Here is a 25,265-nt window from a genome sequence, read left to right on the forward strand (position 1 = left end):
AATAAGCCAAAATTTTTGATTACATCAACTAAACGTATTTTTCATGGTATTTGTTGATTTTGTTTTTTTCTTTGTATTAGTTAATAAGTAATAGCAATAGTTGTTGGTATTTAATTATACTTTTTTATTATTATGAAATAGTTATGTATATATGTATGTATATGCGTAAAATTATTATTTTTTAAGTATAATTTTCCCTTACGACTTGTGTATTTATTACTTGCTTACGTCACTAAAAATTTTGTGTGCAATTTACCAAAATAATTTTGTTTTTAGATTTCTTATTAAATTGAATTGTTTTTGTGTTTGCTTTTTTCCTTTTTCAATATTATACACTATGCTTTTGCTTAGTTTTTTAATTTATATTTTTGTTTTTTGTTTTTTGCATGCCAAACACAGTTATGCCAATTTCGAAAAAAGTATTTCATTAAATTTCCATTAATGTTTTTTTCTTTGAAATTATCCGCCAAAATATTTTTAATGCCATTATTCAGCTTCGATATTTTGTTGTTTTTATGATTTCATAAAAGATTTTCAAGTGAGCTCGTATGATCGACATTTTGCTGCACTTCCATTTCTTCCACTTTCCGCTTAGATTCTTTTAAAAAAGTATTGATTTTCCTTCAATTTAGGCCAATGTTCACAAAAAATGTGCGTGCGTACTTTTATGCAGACGAAGATCTGAAAAAGTGAAAATACGTAAGAGTTATTGAAAATTTTGGACTAGGCGATGGGCAGCAAAAAATATAGTAAAATGTTGAATAATCTAAACAAACAAGAAAACTAAGTATTCGCATGGAAATTTCAGTGTTAACATTAAAATATGCTGATAAATGATATACAAAACATACATATGTATGTACATATGTATCTGTGTATGTATGTATGTATGTACAATATATGTTTATTTTGTTCCCAAAAGTATGCTACGCCTGCAGTGGTGCGTTCTACTACCAGCATCTCTTCTCATGATTTTGTGACATCCTTGAAATTTGAATTGGTCGAGCCACGGAGCACCAAGAGATTAGGTGGCTCCTAAAACACTCAGGCTAAAAAGCCAACTGTATTCAGAGCTCTAGAAAGAGGGTAGGAAAAGTATCAGAGAACGTGATAGGAAAGAATAAAGACAGAGACAGAGGTAGTTAGTCCGTGTGAGAATTTTCCAGATTCTTTGGAAAATCTGAAAATATGCTCCAGTTTTAGAGAACGAATATTACTTATTCTCACGACATCGGAACCCAAAACTCGTAGTGTCTTGCTCAAGCAAAGGCAGGACACTCACAGAGAAAGTGCTCAGTGCTATCCGCCTTCTCCAAGTAAGACATATGCTTATGACATCCTTTGTATTCAGCTCCTTTGAGCCCTAATAAATAGAGATATGATTGAAACCATTTTCCATGTGATGCTCAAAAAGTCGTTTATCATGGCGTAATGACGTTCCCCATCTACTGCTACAATGGCATCTGTCTCGCCTTTGAAGAAATATGGGTCGATGATTCCTCCAGCCTGTAGGCCGCAACAAATGTTTGTTTTCAGTGAATGTAATTGCTGTTTCGGTTTGCTCTTCAGCCCAAGTACGGCAATTTTGCTTATTGACGTCACCCTTAAGCCAAAAATGAGCCTCATAGCTCAACAAAATTGTTGGCCCGAGCGCGTGATGTACACTTTTCACAGAACGTCGATTTCCGTAATACAATTGCACGATTTGTAAACGTTGTTGAGGCGTAAGTTTTTCCATCACGAAATGTCTATGAGTAGTGAAAAAAGTATGTATTTAGTTTGTCAGTAGCCCGTCGTGATCTGTCAAAAAACCCATATGGGAAAGTACCTCCAATCTGATCACCTTTTAGATACTTGACTATTTGGAGCCTTTACTATTTAGACTACTTGGTGCCTTTACAAAGACTCGCTTTACTGCGGCTAAATAAACAGCAAAGGTTGAACTGTCGCTGGATCTCAGGATCCATAAGAACTTCTTTAACTGCGATATTTGAGTCCCTGCTCGGATGGAAAATACATTTTTTTCAGGGTCACAACAAATGTTATTCTCTCTCAATATGTCGTAAAATTTTATACACATAATTTGATATTTGGCCCTCTGCATTGCATGGAACTTTAGTACTACTTTCCCACTTTTACTAATCGAACTGCAACAATCAGAGCCTTTCACCACTTCATCCGCATACCATTCACGGATCTAACATTTTTTAATTATGCAAAATTGCATTCAAAACAAACACACATGCACATTGCGGCGTAAGACAGAATACACAAAACGCCCTGACTTGGACAGGAATGTCCTTTAAATGCACAAAAGCGCACAAGCATTCACAACCCCTCATCACAAGCACTTGGCGAGTCCGTGCCGACAAAAGGGTTAGTTTTTCACATTTAGCTGAGTGAACTGCACTCACTCGATACGCTCGTGCATAATAAATGTGCTTTTATGAATATTTTCACAAGTGCATGTACATATGTATGTGTTTGCTTATAATTCAGTGCACCCCGGCACAGTTGCAGCTTATTGCAGGCGCATTTGATGCGCTTCAGCTGACGTTTCGGGCTGAGTGGCGCCGTTGCCGTTCCCGTTGCCCACTGTCAATCGGGCGCATTGCATATACAGTTTTCTCGAATGGTACTTTTGCACGAGCACGTTTCGCTCACACTGTTTGCTGCGAGCACTGAAATATTTCCGATTTACTATATGTGGTAGGTATGTACGTACATATGTATGCGCATATGTATGTGTGTATGCAAATATATCCTTTTATATTTCCTGCGCTTGTTGTGCTGTGTGGCAAGTAGACCATTTATTTATTGTTGTTTTTGCTGGCGCTTCAATAATGCAGATGCGCGCATTAATTTACATGAAAATTGTTTTTTCATTCATTCACTCTTCTTTCTTCTTCCTTATTTGTTTCCTTATAGCGCAATTGTAGTTGTAGTTGTATTTATTTTGCTAGAGGGCAAATCTGTGCAGTTGCAATGCGACTTGGCAAGTTCGCAGCAAATGTTTGTCGTTGTGCTGCTGCTGCTGTTGCTGCTGCCACTGTTTGCTGGGTGAAGCAAATTATTGCCAAAAGGGGTGAGCGCCTATACGCGAGGTAGTCGGCAAGAGTCAGCAGTTTGTACACAACCAACCCCCTTTTTCCATCCGTTTACTCTTTGTTTACCTCTCTGCCGCTGTAGTTCTTCTTCTTACTTATTTTTCCTTTTATGCAGCTCATACGGGCGCACAAATGTACACCATTTCGTTTGCTGCATACACACTTTGCTTTAGCTGCACAGGCGAATTTCATTTTCGTTCGTACACATTTTATCGTTTGCTTCGTCTCCATTCCATTGCCGTTTTTGCTTCGTTCATTTTCCTGCTTTTTTGCACTGGACATAGCACATTTCTATAGCTGCAGCTGCTGCTGCTGCATTTTTGTCGTTCTTGAATTTTGCTTTCACAGGGAATTTTCACTCAATACCAAAATTTCTGTTGCATACTTTTGGGGTTGTGGGTGGAGTTGGGGTGGAAAATGGTGAGCAGTTGGTTAGAAGTTTCTTCCAGTAGTTTTTAATACACGCTTATTGATTTTTGCTGAAATATTTTTTATCAGCTTAATTTATTTCAAATTTAATGTTTATTAATTTTATAATAGAAATTATTTATTATATTTACATTTATTTTATTTTATCCATTTTTTCTTTTTTTTCTATAGCTTATCAGTTTTGGTTGAAATATATTTTAGCAGCTTAATTTATTAAAAATATTATTTTTGAATTTATAATAGAAATTAGTTTATATTTATTTTATTTGCGGATTTTTCCTTTTCGATAGCTGATCGCCTGTTTTGCGGCTACCGCAGGTGAATGGATTTGAGCCTGGCTTAGCTTAAGTTATGTGAGTCAGCAGGATTCCAGTTTTATTTTTACTTTTTTTTTGGATATGAAACCTCGAAATTGGGGAGCAAATTGCCTTTTTAAGAGCGATGGAGGCGATATCAAATATCTGAAAATATTTCTATCCCGTGAAAGCTTCTCATAAAATCCTTTGGACATTCGAAGACGACATAGAAAATGAGAACATATCTACTAAAGCAATTTATAAAAAAAATATTTGGCAATTGTTGGTTAATTATCGCGTACAACAATAATTTTTAATTTAAAAAAATATTAGGGAAATAGCACTCGATTGGAGCCCGTAAGGCAATAGAAAAAAAGGATGTCCTTGGTGCACTTGGAAGAGAACTCTCGAAAAAGAACTTGAGACGGCAGTGAAATATTTCAAAGCATTTAAACGTTTTGAAAGCGTTTTGTAGAGTCCCCATGCCCCATCAGGGAGGACAAGAATTAAGCGAGGGAGCGAGATTATTAAAGATTTCACATAGAAATGAAGTCATCGCACCTATGCCACTGCCTTAAAAATTAAATTAGGCTGATATGTAGAAACGCAAGTACTCAGTTCTTATATTGCAAATCGGCTTGTTTCCCGCCATTCCCCATGAAACTGTTGCCTAGCTCTTCGGGAGACGGACAAACGCGCTTAACCTCAGCTTCTAATTCAAAACATTACTATGATTTTAGTAACGGGTTGGTGCAATTTTTCGAAAGCCCTTCGATGTCATTCAACACATGGAAGAATAATTTTCTTCTTTTTTTTGTTTCTTTTTGAGAACTGAGTTTTGAACTCAAAGCAGCAGATCGCTTCATTAAAAAAATTTAAAGGCGATAATTGGTTGGCTACGTTGAGCACCTTTACGATATTACTTTGCTTCTTTTTTAAGAAAAAAAAATTAAAGGTATTCCTAAAATGTTTTCATATAAAGCGATCGCTTTGTTATTATTATTTGATATTTATTATTTTATATTAAATTTTGCAAATATTTTGTTTAATAAAGCGCGTTTTACTTAATCTACGCATTTTTATTTTTTTTTTTTATTTTGTTTTATTTTATTGTAATTTTATTCCATTTTTTAATTTGCATAATTCTTTGTTATTTAATTTTGTTTTTAGTTTTCTTCCTACTCGCTTAGAGTTACTAATTTATTCTATTACTTATTTAGTTTTAATTATGCAAATTTTATTACATTTTTTGTATTTTATTTTGCTCATTTATTTTATTTCAGCTTTATTTTACTTCTTAATTTATTTCCTTTGCTTTTTTATTATTATGCAATTTTAATTTTATTATCTTGTAATTTAAATTTTACGAAAAAATTTTTTTTATTTACTCAATCAATTATTGTTGTATCCCATTTGTATTTACACTTTCATCGCTGGTCTCAGGTGTTTGGGGCGCGCTTTTATCTATAACACAAACACAAACACAGACACACACTTACACTCATATTCTTATCACTGCATAGGTATAAACACTCCCCTAATTCCATTTTCACTGTTCAGTGATTTTAGAATCCAAAATATTTACAGGCTTTATTTGATCTCATTTGCATTTAGATTTTTTAACTAAAATTTTTCAGCATTTTATGGAGTCGAACTTTTCTTCGTTCAATATTTTCCACTCACACAAACCTTTATCGCAAAATATTTTTATGCAAACTTTCACAAATTTTTCTTGAATAATTTCTCGAAAGTCCACTGTTTTTGCTACGTACAAATTTTGTGTGTATTTATGAAAATTCACAAATTTTTCATGCGCCTCTTTTTCAAGCGCAATCCCCACTTTGCATATAGCATCAACTGGCAGCTTCCGTGTTTGCTGTGTTGTTAATGCCGCTGCTACTTGTTTGCCTATCGCTGTCACGGCTGACACTGCAATTGCTGTTCGCCTGCTGCGTTTGCTTGTCTGCAGCAAAGTTAGTTTAAAAAAATTGCTGTGCTGTTTTTGCTTCACTTTTTGCGTTGTTTTTTTTCATTAAATTCGTGGTCAATCGCAAATTTTTGGCACACAAAAATATTGCTTTCTGTATTTTAGTTTGGGGTTTCCGTTACACATACTCACACACACATGCATAGAGAAAGAGATGGGCATACTCTTGGCGCATAAATTGCAAGTAAATAAGAACCAAAGGAATACAATGTTTCTTTCGATATAAAAAAATTGCTTCTTTTCATTTGAAAAATAAAATACATTTTTTAACTTTTCAACACTGGCATGCTCTGGACAAAACAAAAACAAAAAAAACAATTTTCAACTAAAAAAATTTCTACTTAGCGAGTTATTTTTCATTTTAATAAAAACTATTTCCGTACTTTGAAGAATTTATTTCTCTGCTTCTTCACTTTTGCTGCCTTGTCGCCCTCGTCTGTTTGATGCACTGCCGCTGATTTAAATTTTCCTGTTCAGCATAAAAACTTGAACTTTTGCATTGCACTGTATGCATTTTACATACATTTTTCCGATTTTAATTTACTTCAATTTTATTTCAATGAAAACACTGGACTTTCAAATTCGAATTCGCTAATTCGATTCGCTTGAATTTTTACCGCGAATTATCGTTTCCGCTTTTATTGCATTTATTTTTTAGAACAAAAATTGTGTGCCGTTTTATTTATATTTCTCTTCTATTCCTTTGTAATAAAAATGTTTATATAGTCGCGTTTTGTATAATTTTTAAATTAAATTTTTATTTAATGAATGTTTTTTTTTTTTGTTTTTGTTTATATTTTTGTATTTAATAAACTTTGAATTTTTGTTGTGTAAAAATTTGTTAGAAGAAAAACGTTACGAGACGAGTGCGCACACACTGGCTGCGAGCGAGCACCTCCGAAACCTGGGGCCGAATTAGACGAACAGAATTTCATAAATTGCGTTTTTGGCCCACCAACCAGCTAAACCCGAGCGAGCAACCAACAAACATCCACCGTCGTCGTCAATCAGTCAGACAAAACAGCAACGCAGCAACACAGCAACACAATCAACTAACCACCGCACTCCACTACCACACTACTTTGCTACTTTGTGAGAACAAGCAGCGAAATGCAGAGCAAAAAGCATTAGCAAAAGCACTACTGACACTGGCTGCGACGCTGGCGGTGGCGGTAGCGGTGGCGACAACAGCTTTAAAGCGCAATACTTCAATACCCATGTCCGACCAACTAGCAACAAAAGCAGTTAGTATGGCAGCAGTATTGAGCAGAATACATACTAGGAAGAATAAAGGCGACGCAACACTAACCCAAATGCGCGCTCACTTATACTCCACGCTAAAAATACTCAGCAGCACAATTGCATACTCACTCACAATGGCTGGCGCATCGCACGGCACGAAGCAGCAAATGCGCTATTGCATGTCATAGCAGTTTAATTGGAATTGTAATTATATTGTGAGAGGCACAGCTTCTGAGGTTGTTTGAAAGAGCGATAAGCGGTAGTGGCGGTAGTGTATGCAAAAAAACAGCAAGTGGCTGTAGCGCAAAATGTAGCAAAGTAAAATGCAGAGAACGATGGATGAGTGTGAGCAATAGTGAGAGAGTGCGCACAGTGAGCCAGGCGCATTTGCTGCCACCAATTGCTAAGGAATATGTGTAAGTTCGCGAGTAGTTGGTACGCTGGGCAGAAACTGAGCGGACTTGGCAAAAAATAATGGCAAGTTATTTTTCAAATTGCAAAATGTACACCTTTTGTCAGATAATCATAAGCACCACTAGCTACTAAATGTTTATTTGTTTATATTACCATTCGCACTTTCTGAACAACTCTTTAAGTTATTTCAAGTGGCTTGACTTGTTTTTGGCGCTGTTTGCATTTTATAATTCCATTCCTTTTCAAATAGGAGCCAATTGTTCATAAGTTAGGTGAGTTCCGGTAGCCAAAAGCTCCACTGGTTATAGGCAGAGAAATTTCAAAAATTGTATAAAACTAAATTAATGAACGTAGTGAACGTAATCAACGTAGAGAATATATAACTTGGTTTTGTTTTCATATCAGGAGCTTACAAGAATTTTTTATATAAAGCTTTAATTTAGAGATGAAACTCTATAGAATTTTGAATATATAAATTGCTGCTGTTTGTAGATAGTGTAAAGCCTGACTGGTGAAATCTGAAACAACGTAAAAATATTCAATTTATGCATTTCTTTTCTCGAACAAAAATATTTTTACTGAAGGAAGAAACTAAACCTCAAGCATTTTACGCACTAATCACCCAAACGCATACCACTGTACTACTTAGCTGCGGAACCTTTTCGTTTCAAGCAACGAATTTTGCTTTTCCACTATATTCGCGCTTTGCAAAGTTGTTTTGTATACTCGTTTGTTTTTGCCTACTGCTTTTATGCTCCGCTGTAGGCATCTATTTGTTTTTGTGTGTTTGCTTTGCTAGCAGCAACGTTGCAAATGCAAAAGTCAGCTTTCCCAGTGTTTTGCTACCCATTGTGAGTGCGTGTGTGTGCTTTATTCATGCACACATCTACGCTCTTTACAATAGTATGTGTATACATAAGCGCGTTTGCAATGAATGACAATCACAAAACGAAGGCGAATGGAAGAGACCACTACGAATGTAGTCGTCCAAGAGGCAAAGTTCTTATTGGCGGCAAAGTTTTTGTTTTCTTTCTCCATTCCGTGAAGTGTTTTTTTAGATTGTGTGCAATTTTTCTGAGTGCTCTCATTCGTACTCTTCGTTTTCAATTTACACTCTCTAATAAAGCGGTCGTTTGCATATTGGAAAGGTCGCTCTCTCCCTGGTGGCATTCGTCGCTCTCCACACAACCAATTCGATTTTATAGTCGCCGTTCGATGGTCGCATTGTCAGCGTCGACTGCGACGCATACAGTGCTTTGTGCGCTAAGTGGTTGTTGTGTTGCGCCTGCAACATTCTGCATGCAGCTCTGCTCGTGCACTCATCAGGAAGATAGAGGGGTAGTAAAATGTTTTGTTAGTGTAAAGCTTAGGGTAGTTAAGTCAACTGAATATTTAGTGGATTTTCCTGGTATTTAACTATCCTTATTTTCATTTGGAAATATTTTTTTGACTTTTCAAGTCCATGTATTTATTACTAAAATTTAAGTTGCTTTACATATTCCTCCATATTTACAGCAATTTAAACACACATACATGTGTATGTACACATATTTGCGAAATTCATAAACAAAAGTATTTGATTTTGGAAGATTTTGCTCATGCCACATATGAGAGGGTTCTTGAAGATAATTATAACGTGATTATAAGATGAACTATGTCGCGGATACTCAGCATAACATAATTAACTGAATTACATACTAAAGAAATGAGTTTTATTTAACTTGACCAACAGATGACCTTGGCGTATTTATAGTTGTCAAATTGGTATACGATGCCAACTTTATAATGCGGTTCAGGATATAACGCGTTAATGGCAAGGGAAGTGTTAAGTGTGCTTTTTTGTTAAGAACTTTTCTAATATTATTCAAACAGGACAAAGTGGAACTTCTAAGGAAATGCTAGCGATCCCATGTCTAAAACTGCAGTTCGTAATCAAGTGTGAAGATCTCAAAACTCCTACTTGTTAACTGCTACTGATCCTGCCCACTTAGAACAGTTAACAAGAAACAAATGACAATTTCTTCAGTTATACAGGTACATTAAAGAAAAATTGTATCGAGCCATATTCTCAGTGGTGGTCTCAGTACATAAGGAGTCTCCTGACTAGGTCAAATGATAGTAGTACGCCGTACTGTAAAATACATTTGGAATATCATCTCTTTAAACTATTTTTTTTTTTACTTTTGATGGACCAACCTTTAAACCCATGCATACATACTTGCATGTGTGTATGTGTATACGTATTTTAGTATTATATTACATAATTTTTGAATAAATTCGGAATTGTTATTAAACTACATAACATTTAAAAATACTATTGCATTTTATATAGCAGAAATAGAAGACTTTTTTAGGAAGGGGAAAGCTGCGTATTTTTGTTTTGGTGGAATGAGATAGAACATGGGTTAGGCTTGCACACAACTATAACGATAATGCACTAACAATTTCGTTCACAGTATTGCACAGGAAAATAGAGGCATAAAAGTCAGAGCGCACTCATACGAACAAACTAACGTGCATATATACGCTCCAGTTGGGAGTACACGAAATAGCAAGCCCCCTATTTCAGTAATGTACACACACACCTCAAAAACTGTTCCGAGTTGGTTGTGTGCGTTTGAATGCTCTCCTGCTTTTTTGCATAACTGTGGTAGAACACGTGTGCCGATAAAACGCACTCAGTTCAGATTCGGTATAACTCTACGAGTTGTTGCTGAGAACACAATGCCAAAATAAAAGCGAAGAGCTTTGCAAAAAAATGAATAAAAGTCAAGAGAGTAAACGTGCAGCAGAGTGCGATCGCTGCGATGGAGTGGAAAGCTTAATTACTTAGCTTTGTTGTTGCCTACGCAGCGCCTAGACTTATGCGTTTTCGTGCAGTAAAAGCAACACTACAAGAACTAATATTTTTATTTGCGCACAAGTATGGCTGTGTATGAGTGCTTTGTTGTTTATGCTCTCTCAGCAACAACAAGAATTATGTTCAAGCACTTTGCTTATGTTGTTATATCGGCAAATGCGTGTATGTGCAGATGTATGCGTAAATAAGCGCTTCACACCGTCTGCTCCCCTTCATTTTCAATGCTTTATAAACCATCGCCATTACAATCTCGCCTTCGTCATTCTCGTTATCGGCCTGAACACTGTTCGGCCTATCATTGTCGCTAAAAAAGTGCGTTTCGCATGCATCCCCTCACACTACTGCAACGAATTTAACCAGTGCTGCCGTTTATGAATTTTCGGGAGAAGTTGTAACATGGATAAAAGTGATGACAAAGAAATGAAACTACATATATTTAAATTTATATGGGTTTAGGTATTTTTCCGATTAAAGTACGTATTTTTTTTATAAAAGTCAATTAAAATTAAACGCAAAAGTTGAGAAGCTTTGAACTTACACATACGCCGCCGCTGCATTTGTGTGTACTAGTAGTTTCGATTCCCATTGCGGATATTAAACATGAACACAATATTTTCTAACCGCATTTTGTTTTGAAACTGATTTGACTGTTGGTGGGGGAATTCACTTAAATGCAAACACCTGAGAATATTTCTGAGCAATCTCTGAGCCTGTATCTACTGTTTACAACACATCTACTCCAAATTCAACAATTTGGCAGCCCGAATCAGCTCAAGTAGGCATAAAAATGAAAAAAATATTTCTGCCTATTATGACTAAGTGTCTAGTGTGTGCATATTTTTTTACAAATTCGCCCTTTTCTATCTCATTTGGAGTATAAAAGAAAATCCGAAACTTTGGAAATACTTTTTGAAGGAATAGCCCAATTTACACTTTTTTTATTCTTAAGGATTTGTGGCATGTACTGAAATAAGTATGCGCTTATGGGAGATGTTCACTTAAGAGAGAGAGAGTACACTGTATATTTTAATTATGTAGAATATATATTATTTATTTGTAGTCCACCATCAGGTAGTGAAGACGTATTTAAAGTTTGAAACATCTTCAGAATTTATTTGGAAATATTTTTTTGCCTTTCTTCTAACTTCTAGACCACTCTAAGAATTAATGGCAGCTTTTCAATAAACTTTTGCGGAACGCATATATGGCGAATAAATAACTCTATGGGTATTATTTTTTGGAGGGCAACTCAAATCATAGCAAATTATGTGATTTCAAAAGAGTTGAGGCTTCCAAAACAAAATAACAGTTTAAAATTGAAGTGACGGCGGCAACACTGATGACCGCCATTGTAGGATTCGTGTGAGCGCTAGGCTGCGTGCACATAAACAGTCTGCAATAAAAGTACCCATACATTTAAATGTTGGTAGATTTTTACCAGCCGAAAGGTAGAATACATTTATAATAGAATCTATAACGGAATAAAAAAGTGGAGAAAAATTGTTGATGAAGCTATGGTCCGCCACGGATTGTGAAGCTAAGAAGAAGAAGAATCTAAATATTTTGTGATTTAACTACAGCTCAGGCCTAAATTGAAAATAATTTATTTCATTACTTAATGAAAATATTAGTTTGGGGAAAAAGAAATCACTTATTTTTATTTATTTTAACTTCAATTATTTCTGTGATTTATCGACATTATCGACATTTTTTTTAACATCAAAAATGCAGAGATCGACGAAACCAAAATTGCACGTAATTATCTGTTACAGTATCGGTACCATAAACACAATTCACAATTTCGGCGGCCTTGACTAGCATTTTCGTCTTTATCAAAGAAAAACTGTGAAATGTAGCGAATTTTCTCTTTGTTGAATTCCATTGGTAACACCCTTTAACTCACAACTGGATGGAACAAACAAAAAACAGCCAAAGCATTTTTTAGTATGAAATGCCACTTTGACAAAGGACCATAAACTTTAAGTTATTTGATCGATAATTTACGCGATATCGGTCACTACAGCCAACTACCCAGAAAATAATGGATTTATTTTTCCTCAAACTAATATTATCATTTTATCTCTTAGTATAAATAGATCTAGAAGTTGATCGGCCCAACGGGTAGTGCTTAGCCCGACTTCTAGATTCGAAAACTTGCCATGAAGTCAGCAAGATTTGGCCATTCAAAGATGGAGGAAAATCTCATAGAATCCATATATGCCAAAAGGCGTACTACTTATTGGCAATGATTGCCAACCAGATATACATACATATATATGTATTTACTGAATTTATTTATTATATACGAATGTGTAAATAGTGTGTATCTTCACTTGTGTGGCAGACTGTATATACACATATGCATATGTACCCACTTGTAAATATATACTTATATTTTTCACCACTACGGGCGCATTTCTACATCGTTGTTCCGACTCACTCTCTCTACCCCACCACATTGTTCACTGTTTTAGGCCTGCTGCCTAAACTTTATTTTCGTATGCGCGTTGCGGCGCTCTGCAGCAATTGCTCGCCTACCCGCACCTGACGCCTACAAACAAATCCACACACAAACGATTCCGCCACTTCAGCTAAGCTCTTTGCTGTCTCTGCTAACATTGCTCCACTTATGGCGCTGCCAGCGTTGCTGGGAACTTTTGCACGTACGCATTTAATGCTTTGCCAGCATTTGTCGTTATGCCGTAGCAACTGACTTGGAGAGAGAGGGCATTACTGAGAAAGTGAGGAAACGCATTTTTTTATATAGCAGCGGCAGGGGGAGCACCGAGCGCAATAACAACATAGCAACGGCAGTAAGAGCTTAAGTTGCACGCAATATTGGCACAGCAGGGCAATGGGAAAGCGGCAAGCGGTAAGCGGGTTGCTAGCCACATCGACCGACCAAATGCTAAACGCACTGTTGGACGGTCACTCTGCTGGTATTTGCTTTGTTGCTTGCTGCTTTCTGTTTTCCGCTTTTTTGCTTTGCTGTGTGTTTCTAATGCTTGAAAAAGTTCGTTTTCGTTGTTGTTGTTGTTGCTTCTGCTGTTGCTCTAGCTGCGCTGCCTATTCGCCTACATTTCCTGCGCTTTTTTTGCATTTTATTGCCTGCCGGCTTGCGTTGAGCGAGCGCTGCGTTTTTGTATACCGAAATATGTCTGTATGTATGCATGTAATTTCAACGTACTCGCCCATTTATTTCGCTGCGTGAGTATGTATGGGTGTATGTGTATGTATGTATGTGCTTTAGGGTTTAGAAAAATTTCAGCATTTATTTGCTATGTACTTTGCACTATGTACCTATCCTCCACACGCACTCGCACGCATCGCTGGATCTACATGCAAACGCACAATACATCCATACATATGCGCATTCATGCAAACATATTAGCAAGCAGTCAGCAAGTTGCTGCCACTAACTAGCAGCATTTTTTTTGATTTTCTTTGTTGTTGCTATTGCTGTGTGCGGCCTCCTGCGTTCACAACCAGTAGTTGTTGGTGTTTTTGGTTTTATGTACTCAAATGCCTTGTGCATTATTCTACCATAGCAATGACATGTACTTGTGCATATGTACTCGTACGCACACACACATACACTCCAATTTCTTAGAAACGGCAGCAAAATCATTTCCCAAGCGGTTTTTTCATAATATTCTTTGATTTGCTTTTTGCAGCTCATATTTTTTCATTCCCATTTAAGCTTCTAATTTCTGCAATTGCTTTAAAGTTTTGTGCTCTTTGACTGGCTTTTATTACATTGCAATAGGATTAATTTTGACACTGCCAAGGCATCTATTAAATTAAATTCTAGAGAATATTCGGGTCTCATTACACGGATGGCGTTGATCGAGCGCTCATCTTCACATCGTCGTCTAATATAAAAAGAAGAAATGAGGAAATATGACCTGTTAAAAAAACCTAAAAATCTTAGTTGAATTTACTCACGTTAGGTTACAGTGCTTGCCACTCTGTGAAGTACACCACTTGATGGACTTCAGGTATTTCTGCTCAGTTTCGAAGAAAGTTGGGTATGTCAAAATATTCCATACCCAATGAAAAGTAATTGTGGAGAACGATTTCGCTTTCTAGGTACAGGCCTTTGACACTTTCCCCTTCAGTGCCTTCCTTGTGGAAATCATTGATGTATATATACCCAGCAGTTACTACTGAACCAATAGAAAAACGACCAACACCGCATTTACTATCCAATCTTACATTAAAGCAAGGCCTCTTGAACCGTAGGGATCAAATGAATGATAAAACGGATAAAGGGAACTCGACCAGTTCTGTACTCAAGTCTACGATGGCTGCAGTAGCAATGCTAAATCATCAGCTGCTTTGTCAAACAGCGGCCCTTTATATACCTATGTATAAGTATATAGTACGGGGTAGTGAGGGAAAGGGGTCAATCTGCGGCTCTTAGAGGGATTATTTGTGACTCTCGATAAGTGTACCCGTGTTCCCTTTTCATTTTGCGCATTTATTTCGTAAAGGGGCTGTTACGTTTTTATCCAAATAAAACGATTTAAAATTCGCGAAAACCAAACATCGATCTGTATTAACTAACCAGCATCTCAAAGAATCACTGAGAAGTGCTGTCACAAATTATTCACCAAATTTTAAAGAAATATCAAGAGAAGTAAAATAAATATGTTTAATTTTTAATATAAGAAAGGGTTTTCCAATAACAGTTGTTACACAGGGCCGTAAAGAGCATATCCGGGCCCCGGGGGAAAATTGCAAATGCGGGCCCTTTGCAATTATGTAAAATTCATATAATTCGAATTAATCTCGAGTCCGGACCCCTCTGAGAACTCCGGGGTCGGGGTAAAAAGTCCCCGATCCACCCTCCTCTCGTCGGGCCTGGTATTACAGGTGAATGAATTGCGCTATCGAGAGATTATTAACGCTTTTTTATGGCCGGAATTGGATGGTATTGATCTGAACAACGTTTATTTTCAACAAGACGGCGCTACGTGCCACACAAGCAACGAAACCATTGATCTTTTACGGGAAAGGTTTCCGGACCGTGTTATCTCTCGAAGAGGTGTTCACAATTTGCCACCGAGATCTTTTGATTTAACACCTTGTGACTTTCTTCTTTGGGGCCACGTGAAAGAGCAGGTCTACGCCAACAGCCCAGGGCCGATTCAAAACCCCAAAGATGGAATTCGTGAGGCCTCGATAGGGCAGCCACTTTGGAATTCGGTTAGGGAAATTTTCATGAAGGAATCTACAGTTTTACCCCGTCGTCGAAGGGCAGACATTTTTTTATGAGAAGCCATTTCATGGCAAAATTACGCCCGGAGGTTTTGCCATTGTTTGCCGAAGAGCGAACGCTATTACAAAAAAATTTCTAATTCGTGTTTTTACCCGGTGTTTCGAAATTATGCACTTCTAAATGGTAGTCACGAACCAATTTATTTAGCTACGGTGGTTCTGTTCCTTTCACCTCAAGGTAATTTATAGGTGCGACTATTAAAATAGAAGAATGATTGCTTCCCACTTCATTTCTCGTCAAATACTGCAATCCCAGCGGTAGAAATAGGCAAAAGGCAGATCTTCTCGCTATTCCAGAAACTGGCTATTCACAGATGGACTAACACGGATACCTGCAAAACAACTAAGCAAACGTGGCCCAATTTCGACAAATCCAGTACTGGCGAGTTGTTAAGAAAGCCGCGAGCAGACATATTCAGAATTACGTCAACAATAACCGTCCAACAGCCTTTGGGTGCTAGGAAGATGGGGGTGGCCGTACAACAATAAATGCAGAAGCTGGTTTTAAGAAGAATATAAAGGAACTATCTTTCACTATCTGTGTGAGTGCCTAAGTCTGGGTGCTCAACGACATATAGAATGCGTGGAGAATTCGCGATGGTTAACTCGAAAAAAATTGCAGAAAAGAAAATAGAGCGACATTTGCAGATTCATAGTTAAATCAAGATGGTTCGACTAATAAAATGCGGTGGTTCTACAAGACATGTATCTAAATAGGATATTTGTGCTAACAGGGTCTGCACTGAGACACTCAAAGAATACCTCCTCCACTACACCCACCACTACAAAGCCAGCGTTAAAGCATCCAGTTTGGTAGATTTCGTGACATGCATTAAAGAAACTAGATAATGGTCTCTAGATCTTGGTGAGGTGAGCTGCAAGTCAGCTCTGCGAACTCTAAGCGAGAATATTAATAAGCGAGGTTGAAATTATTTTTAACTACGAGTGGTAGAAGGAGCATCCTAGGATATGAAGGCCGCTATTTTTAATTTAAATTTCCTAATAGTTGACTTTCTCATCATTGTTTTCCCCACCTCCTTCATGCTTATAAAATTATCACAATGGGCGGTATACTCCTATTGTCTCATCTCTAACCAATTTTTTTCCACTTCTATTTTTTTAAATTATTCAGCTGCTTCTAGATTATCGTGAGTTCAGTTACCTTACAGCCAACCATCCTTTTTCACGCCTAACGCGGGATTCAATAGTGGAATATTGCCACTGACTGGGTTCTTCAGCGAGCACATGTTCGAAAGCAGTTTATATGAAAACAATTATCAACATCGCATGCGAAAAAATTGTCAAAAATCAACGCGATTTTTCAGTGGCTTCAGATTTACATTTTATTACACCAAAATTTAATGGGCTATAAAAATGCACATCCAGAACTTTTCTAAAGATACTGGCTAAAAAGTTGAAAATTTGGACGACAATGTCTTAAAATTTGTTAATTTTTCATGAATTTCGTGCAAAGTTTATGAGGCTTATGAGGTTATTATTATATCCCGCTCCATCGGGAGAAGTTATAATTTTTTCAAATGGTGTCGCACATCCATCATATTGGATACTTGACCTAGAACTAGACAGCTACATTATACCAAACAGACAAGCACTTGAGCGCGTAAAGGTCCAAGTAAAGATATCCACCTAAAATTCCATATTTAGTACAAAGTGATTCAAAAACAAAACTGATTAATTTTGCGCCAGCTTGAGTGATGGTAGGTAGGTAAATGTGGCAGTCGGTCTCTAAACCTAAATGAATAGGACCGTTTTCGATCCATTGTGATACCAAGACTTTTGGCTTCTTACAGTAGACTCCGAAGCCAACTTTATCGTCAAGCTTTGAGCCGTCCGTAAAGAACCATAGGCGGTTTTGTCAACCCACTCATGTCTAGCTGGAATTCTAGCACAAAATAACCTATGAAAATATGGTTCATCCAAACAATAATCAACAGTCGAACTCAGACCGAGTATTGAGGCCGAGTGTCCAACTCCTAAATTGCACCATGGATTAGTTGCATGAGAATAGAGCTACAGTACTCGTAGCTTTCTTTACTCTGTCCTCTACATTCATACTTCAATTTAGTTTCTTGTCGAGAATTACACCTAAATATTTGGCGCTATCTCCTATTTCTACCCTTGCACCATTGAATATTGGCTTCACAATTGTGAAAACTGCACGAAAAAATTCACGAATTCTGTTTTCTAAGGATTCACACTCAAACCACCAGAGAGAGCCCGTCTAGATGGTTTATTAAGAGCGGTCTGCATTAGATCGCTTAGAGTTGAAAGATGTTTTGCAACAACGCTGCTACAGCAACAACTACATTCTGTCAAAAAAATTTCGGGAATTGGTAATTTAAAAAGCGAGCGGTACACATAGGTATATCTAAATTTTTGTTGCTGGAATGTTGGTACAACTGTCCTCTATAGTGTCGCAGAGGCATTTAATTATATAAGTCAACCGCAGGTGTGCTCTGCGATTTTCACTATGAATAAAAATATCGAACAAAGAATTTGTCTTAAATTTCGTGTTTTGAACGGGATTTCGTGTGCCGAATCGTTGAAAATGTTGCAGAAAGCCTATGGCGAGTGTGCTTTATCAAAAACACGGGTCTACGAGTGGTACAAGGCTTTTGCAGAGGAACGAGAAGTCTTGGAAGACGGCCGTTTTGCCCCGATCTGGTCGCCCATCAACGTCTTCAACGGATGAAAACGTCGAGAAAGTCAAGGAAATGGAGCTGGAAAACCATCAAACCATCATTTAAGTTTGAGAGAGGTAGCTCGTGACTTTAGCGTGTCTCACGAATCGATTCGTGACATTCTACCCCATCTATGAGGCATGAGGTGCGTGGCTGCTCGACTCATTCCAAGAGAGTTGAATTTCTTGGAAAAAATTCATCGGACCAAGGTGGCTGAAGACATGCTTGAGCAAGTGAATTCGGACCCAACGTTTATCCAGCGCATCATAACAGGTGATGAGAGGTGGGTATATGAGTTTGACGGAAACCCAAAAAACCACGTCAAAGTCGGAAAAAGTGAAAGTCATGCTACTCGTTATCTTTGATTATCATGGTGTTGTGCACTCGGAATTCGTTCTATACTCGAAATGGTTCCACGGTAAATAAAGAATATTATTTGGAAGTCATGCGACGTTTGAGAGAGAATGTGCGTAGTAAACTGCCCAATTTGTGGAAAGAAAACTCATGGATCTTGCACCATGATAACGCACCGTCTAACAAAGCTAATATTGTGAACACTTTTTTCACCAAAAACTCGACAAATATCATCGAACAACCAGCGCATTCCCCGGATTTAGCCTCCTATGAATTTTTCTTTTCCCGAAACTTAAATTGCCACTCCGCGGATGCCGCTTTGAGTGCAGGAGCTGAAGGAACTGAAGAAGATCTCTTTAAACGCGTTTAAGAGGTGCTTTGATGAGTGGACTAATCGTTGGCATTTGACGTTGGTGTATTGCTTCGAATAGAGCCTGTTTTGAAGGTGATCAAGTAAATTTTGATAGTAAAGACAAGTAAATATCGCCTGCTTGAGGAGTTTCTCTGTAGACTGTGCCAGCAGTGCAAGAAACACCTAATTTATGTTCCGACTAACTAGCAGCTTACGTACTAGTTGTCTAATTGATATATCAACTCCAAGCTTACAAGGGCGTAGCGTATTTTTTCTGGGGAGATATTATTAAATGCACCTTCAATGTCTTGCAAGGCTCCTAAAGTACCCTATGATCGAAAAGAACCGGGAAGGTGATGTTGACGGTTTTCTTCGAATGCCAAGGCGTAGTGCACCATGAGTACCTTTCATCGGGCCAGACAGTTAATAAAGAACATTATTAATCCGTTTTGAAGCGTTTGAGAGATGATGTACGTTGCAAACGGGCGGAAATGTGGGCAAACAATTCTTGCATTTTGCATGATGATAACGCGCCATCGTACCGAGCCCAAATTTAGCTGGATTATTTGACCAAACACCAAGTAAGTACCATCGTGCAAGCATCGTATTCACCTGATATGGCCCCGTGCGACTTCTTGTTGTTTTCCAAGTTGAAGTTATTACTTCGTGAAAGGAGATTTCAGTCAAAAGAGGAGATCAAAGAGAATGCGACAAAGGATTTGAAGGCCATCCCTTCGTCGGTCTACCAGGGGTACATGGAGGACTGAGTTAAACGTTGGCACATGTGCGTTGCATCAGACGGGTCATATTTTGAAGGAGATAAAATAAATTTGGTTGAAATTTAACTCTGTTTTGTTTCATTTAAACACTCCTGGTACTTTCTGATCATAGGGTATATTCCTTAACCAAGAAAGATTTCTTAATAGTACCAACAACCAGCCAACCAATCAACCAACCCACAAGTGAGTGCAAGGCAGTATCAGTTAACCTAACTTAGTGAAACTTTGAAATAGCATGAAAATTATTACCTATGTTGTGAAAAGATAAAGTGACTTAATTATATAAGCACCAGTGTATGTATAATTACGCATCATATTTTGGCCATTCAGCTTATAATTTATTATTTGAAGCATACAAAAATATTTTTCCGAAGTTTGCTATCACCGATCATCTCTCAGCTGGATGAGCCGTACAATCGGCTGTTGTAAGTATAGCCGAATCCAACAGTCTTAGAAATTCCTTGCGTTCGCCTCGTTCGCCTAAAATGTATGTATGTATGTATGTATGTATGTATGTATGTATGTATGTATGTAAATAATACCTTCTGCCGCTCATCCATGCAATTGTCAAGGCTTTTATACGAAATACATGAATGAAACTGAAGCCACAAAAACAAGCCTAATTTGAATAATAAGTGGCTGAAGAATCGTCCAACGAAACAAACCACAAGGAGCAAAACACAATTAAGAAAATAGAGATCAACCAAAAAAGCCAAAAGAGGATATTAATGGTTATGGAAAATATTAAGGAAATAAAAATTAAGTAAAAACGTAAATGTAAGGAAAACAGAAAGAACGGCTACTTTGAAAACAAATCCACACAAGCCTACATACAAAGGCACTGCATACATACAAACGTACGTAAGAAAAGTTGTATTTGAGAGCGCGAAAAAGGGTTCAAGGACACTTTTTACACATAATTTCACCGGTTAAAATGTAAGAAAATATGAACAAATACAACACCAATCACATAATAATGGGTTGGAGGAAAAATTAAGGAATGAATGAACGAACTGACAAAGCGTGTGTAAACAGGCTGTTCACCACCTTTTGAACAGTGCGGACGAAAGCGACTGCGAAGAAGAACATGCATATGCTAATGCATTATTTTTTCGACAGATTTTTTGACGGGTTGTTTTTCGTTTTTTATTTTTTTTTTTTGCTTTTTTTTCCTTTTTTCATTTTTTTGGTGTGTATTCCTTAAGACTTCCTTTATCCCTTTTCGATTGTGGCGCCCGCGCTTTTTTGCTTTCATGTAGATTTTCTCTCTTCTGCGTTATTATTATTACACAATAACTTGTTGTAAAGTGGCTTGTTTGTTGCTGCATTGTTTTTGGTATTCTTTGTTATTGATGTTGTCGTCAAGTTAAGCACATAATTTGTTTGGTATTGTCGTGATTTCCCACTGAAAAGCGAAAAAAGTTGTTCCCGCAAATCGATTATTAAACGACCTACTTGAAATTTTAAAGTGAATTATTATTATTATTATTTTTTTTGTTTTTTGGGTACTTTAAAACGGCTCAAGTGTTTTGGAAAATATTTAAATTGAGAAAACGCTAAAGACGTTGATTATTAGAAGATAATGGCTACAAAGTTGAATTTCTGTTGGGTGGCGTTGGCGGTTGGGTGATTTAATTTGGAGCCTATATGCATAAGTAAGGCGAATTTCATTTATGCAAATAAAATAAATGCTCTTACAAATATTTATTCTGATTTTGAATGTTTTTTTAGTTATTTATTGCTTTTTGTTTTTTGTTTTTGGAAAGCTATAAAGCAAAAGGTCATATTTATAATTTTTAACGAAAAAAAGTAATAATTGGCGCATACACTTCTATTACTCTGATTACTCTTACTCAGCTCCCATCTGGCAAATCCAGTTATCCAGTTCGCTTTATTTACATATGTAATTCATATTCTTAATGCTGCATACACACGTATGCTTGATGCTACTAAAGCAGGTATGTTTGTTGCTATTAAATTATTACATGTTTGCTTATTCTATTTTAAATATATTTCAACACTTCCCCTGAATGAGCAATCACATAATCCAAAAAAAGAAATTACTTTTCAATAGTTACTTTGAATGAACAATCATAAACTAAATAACTTTATCTTCACATTGCAATAATATTATTAAGTTTGCAAGTCACTAGAATTCAAGGTATTTAAAAAAAAACTTAGCAAAAATTTACACATCATATATAAATTCAATTTACTCCAAGACTTTTTACTAAATTTTCATGTTTTACAATAACAAGAGATTTCGTCAGGATATCAGCAAACATTTCATTTGTAGGACAATAAATAAGTTTTACATCACCACTTTTAATCTTTTCTTTTACAAATTTGCATTTTATGTCTACATGTTTTGTCCTATTAGAATATGCGTTATTGGTTGCTACATGAATAGCACTTTTGTTGTCCCTATATAACATCATTATCTTAGATATTCTTCTGGATAACTCTGCTTCTAATCGCTTAAGCCAAAGAGATTCCTGAATCGCAGCAACAATTGACATGTACTCGGCTTCTGTAGATGATAGTGCAATAGTCTTCTGCCGCTTTGTAGCCCATGAAATTGCACCATTCTGACACAAAAAAACATAACCCGTGGTTGATCTTCTATCATCAACATTGCTCGCCCAATCAGCATCGCAGTATCCAGCAAGCGCGTCACCATTTTTCTTATATACGATACCTTTATTTATAGTACCCTTTACGTAACGTAGCACTCGCTTAACAGCTTCCCAGTGTACTTTACCAGGATTCTGACTGAATCTGCTTAACATATTTACAGCGAAACAAATATCAGGTCTGGTAACCTGAGCTAAGAAAAGTAATGCACCAGCTGCTTCCATGTACGGTACATTTGCCATATATTTTTTCTCGACATCATCTTTTGCACACATATCCAGTGCTAACTTTTGATTCGGGTCAGCAGGAGTTTTTACTGGATTACAATCGACCATACAAAATCGTCTCAGAATATTTTCAATATACTGCGATTGATCGATTTTTATGTCACCATTCACTTTATTTCTCGTTACATGCATGCCCAAAACTCATGATACTTCGCCAATGTTTTCATTGCTTTAGTTTTGTTTAGCATTTGCACATCATTTGTAAATAATAACACGTCATCAACGTATATTGCAACGATCATTATTTGATTCTCCTCTATTCTGAAATATATACATTGATCAACGTCGCTTCTTGTAAGTCCAAGATCAACTAAAACATTATTAAGAGTTTCGTTCCATATTCTGCTTGATTGTTTTAGACCATAAATTGATTTCAAGAGTCTACATACCTTGCGAGTACCGTCTTTAAACTTACGTGGTTGTACTATATAGACCTCTTTTTCAAGTTTTCCATTTAAAAATGCGGTGACAGCATCCATTTGGTGTATCATCAACCCATGGTTCGCAGCTAAAGCTAGTAGGAAACGAATCGATGTGTACCTGACTACCGGTGAAAACGTTTCTTCATAGTCAATGAACTTCTTTTGACTATAACCTTTGGCGACTAATCTGGCTTTGCGGCATATCACTTCACCATCAGCATTTATTTTTGTCTTGAAAACCCATTTGGATGAAATTGCCTTTTTGCCAGCTGGCAAATCCGTTAATTCCCATTTTGTATTTAACAATAAGGAATCATACTCTTTCCTCATTGCTAGTTTCCACTCGTCAGCATGCACAGATGATAATGCCTGCTCCGGAGTACCAGGATCTTCAGTAATTTCCATTTCTTCAACATCACATGCAAAATTCGCTTGTTTATTTCTGGTGGAACGTCGAAGTTCTAATTCTGCTATGGTGACATCTTCTTCAGGAGTATAGGTAATATCATTCGCATCATCATAATCACTGATTTCATTATCAGCATTCGTTTCATCTGATTCGTTTTCAGCTTCAATTTATTCTATATTGTCTTCATCCTCGTCCACTTCTATAATTGACAATTCTAAGTCTTCTTCCCTTCCTGAATTGTTTATTTTGTTTTCATTTATAACAACATTTGGGAACGATGAAGCATTTTTTTCACTTTCTCATTTTCGAAAAAAATAACAATTCGGCTTATTATTATTTTACTCGTTGCTCTGTCAAGTAAACGATATGCTTTTGATTCTTGACTATAACCCAACATTATACATTCAATCGATTTAGCATCTAACTTCAATCTTTTCTCCTTAGGCATAATAATCATTCAACACATATGACTATGTTCCTATCCTACCGAGGATCCTGTTGTCATACACACAAAGCTCCCAGCCACTGGTATGGTTTTAGGTGTAGGGAGCAACAAAGGATATTCGAGTGAATTCTGCTGCATATGTCGAGGTTCTAGAGACAGTAGTGAAATCCGGAATTAATAGGGTACGCGGTTACGCCTGTACATCTTTCAGCAAGACTCTGCTCTTTCACACAAAACGATGAAGACACAAGATTGGATGGCTGAAAATGTTCGTGACCCCAACACCGAACTTCCCTAAACTTAATCCCCTAGATTACTACGTATGGCTCGTAGTTGATTGTGAAACATATATTTTGGAGAAAGTGAAGTTTTAATAAGATTCTACATCGTCAGGTAAAATAGATGCCACCTACTATGACTGAAAGAGCAGATTCCTTATTTTATTCTTACAACACCAAGTGGATGCATATCGGACTGACTTCTCGGTATTGAACATTTTGTAGATCAAATTAAGCATTTGAAAATGCAAAATGTGATAACATGTTCACGAAATTCTTTTCTGCGATTCGTTTGTTGGCTCTCGCACCAAGGAAGATACATCGAAAAGTTTGGCTATCCGAAGTAAAATTGTAAAACTAATTTCGGCTGCCAAGTCAACGGGGGTTCGGCAACAAGAGCTCTCTTGTTTGGCCGCTTATTTTATACATATTCATATTCACACACACATTCATCCAATTGATTACTGTTCAGATGGCAAGGAAGTTAGATGAGTGTAGGCTGTAGTTGATTTTTTCGTATATCACTAACACGATCTCAGTTTTGTCGTAAAACAAACCGCTGTCACATGTCTTGTTACGCAAGAATGATAGAAACAAGATTGCACCCATCAGAGAGTGTGTGCCGTCACATTGGCGGAATTGTGCAGCGTTGCCAACCCTTTCCTCTACGCAATAAATTTAGTGCTATTTTATTTCCAAAATGCGAAAACTATAGTTTGGTGTTTGTTTCTTTTTTAATTTATAACTACCAAAATTGTAAGTTAAAGAAAAATTATAATTTAAAAAAGGCTAAAGAAGGCCATTGTTCCATTCAAAGCGTAAGCTGAAAATATTTCAGCGCTATTGAAAATTTATTGATTGTTATAAAATTTGGTGTTTTCAAAGTGCAAATCTTATTTTGTTTTTTTTTTTATGGTTATGCAAGAGTCTCGGATACACTTTCCTCAACGCTTCATAACATTTAAAACCTTTTTGTAAATTTTAAAAA

Source organism: Anastrepha obliqua, chromosome 5 (genome assembly GCF_027943255.1).
Source record: "Anastrepha obliqua isolate idAnaObli1 chromosome 5, idAnaObli1_1.0, whole genome shotgun sequence".
Taxonomy (NCBI): domain Eukaryota; kingdom Metazoa; phylum Arthropoda; class Insecta; order Diptera; family Tephritidae; genus Anastrepha; species Anastrepha obliqua.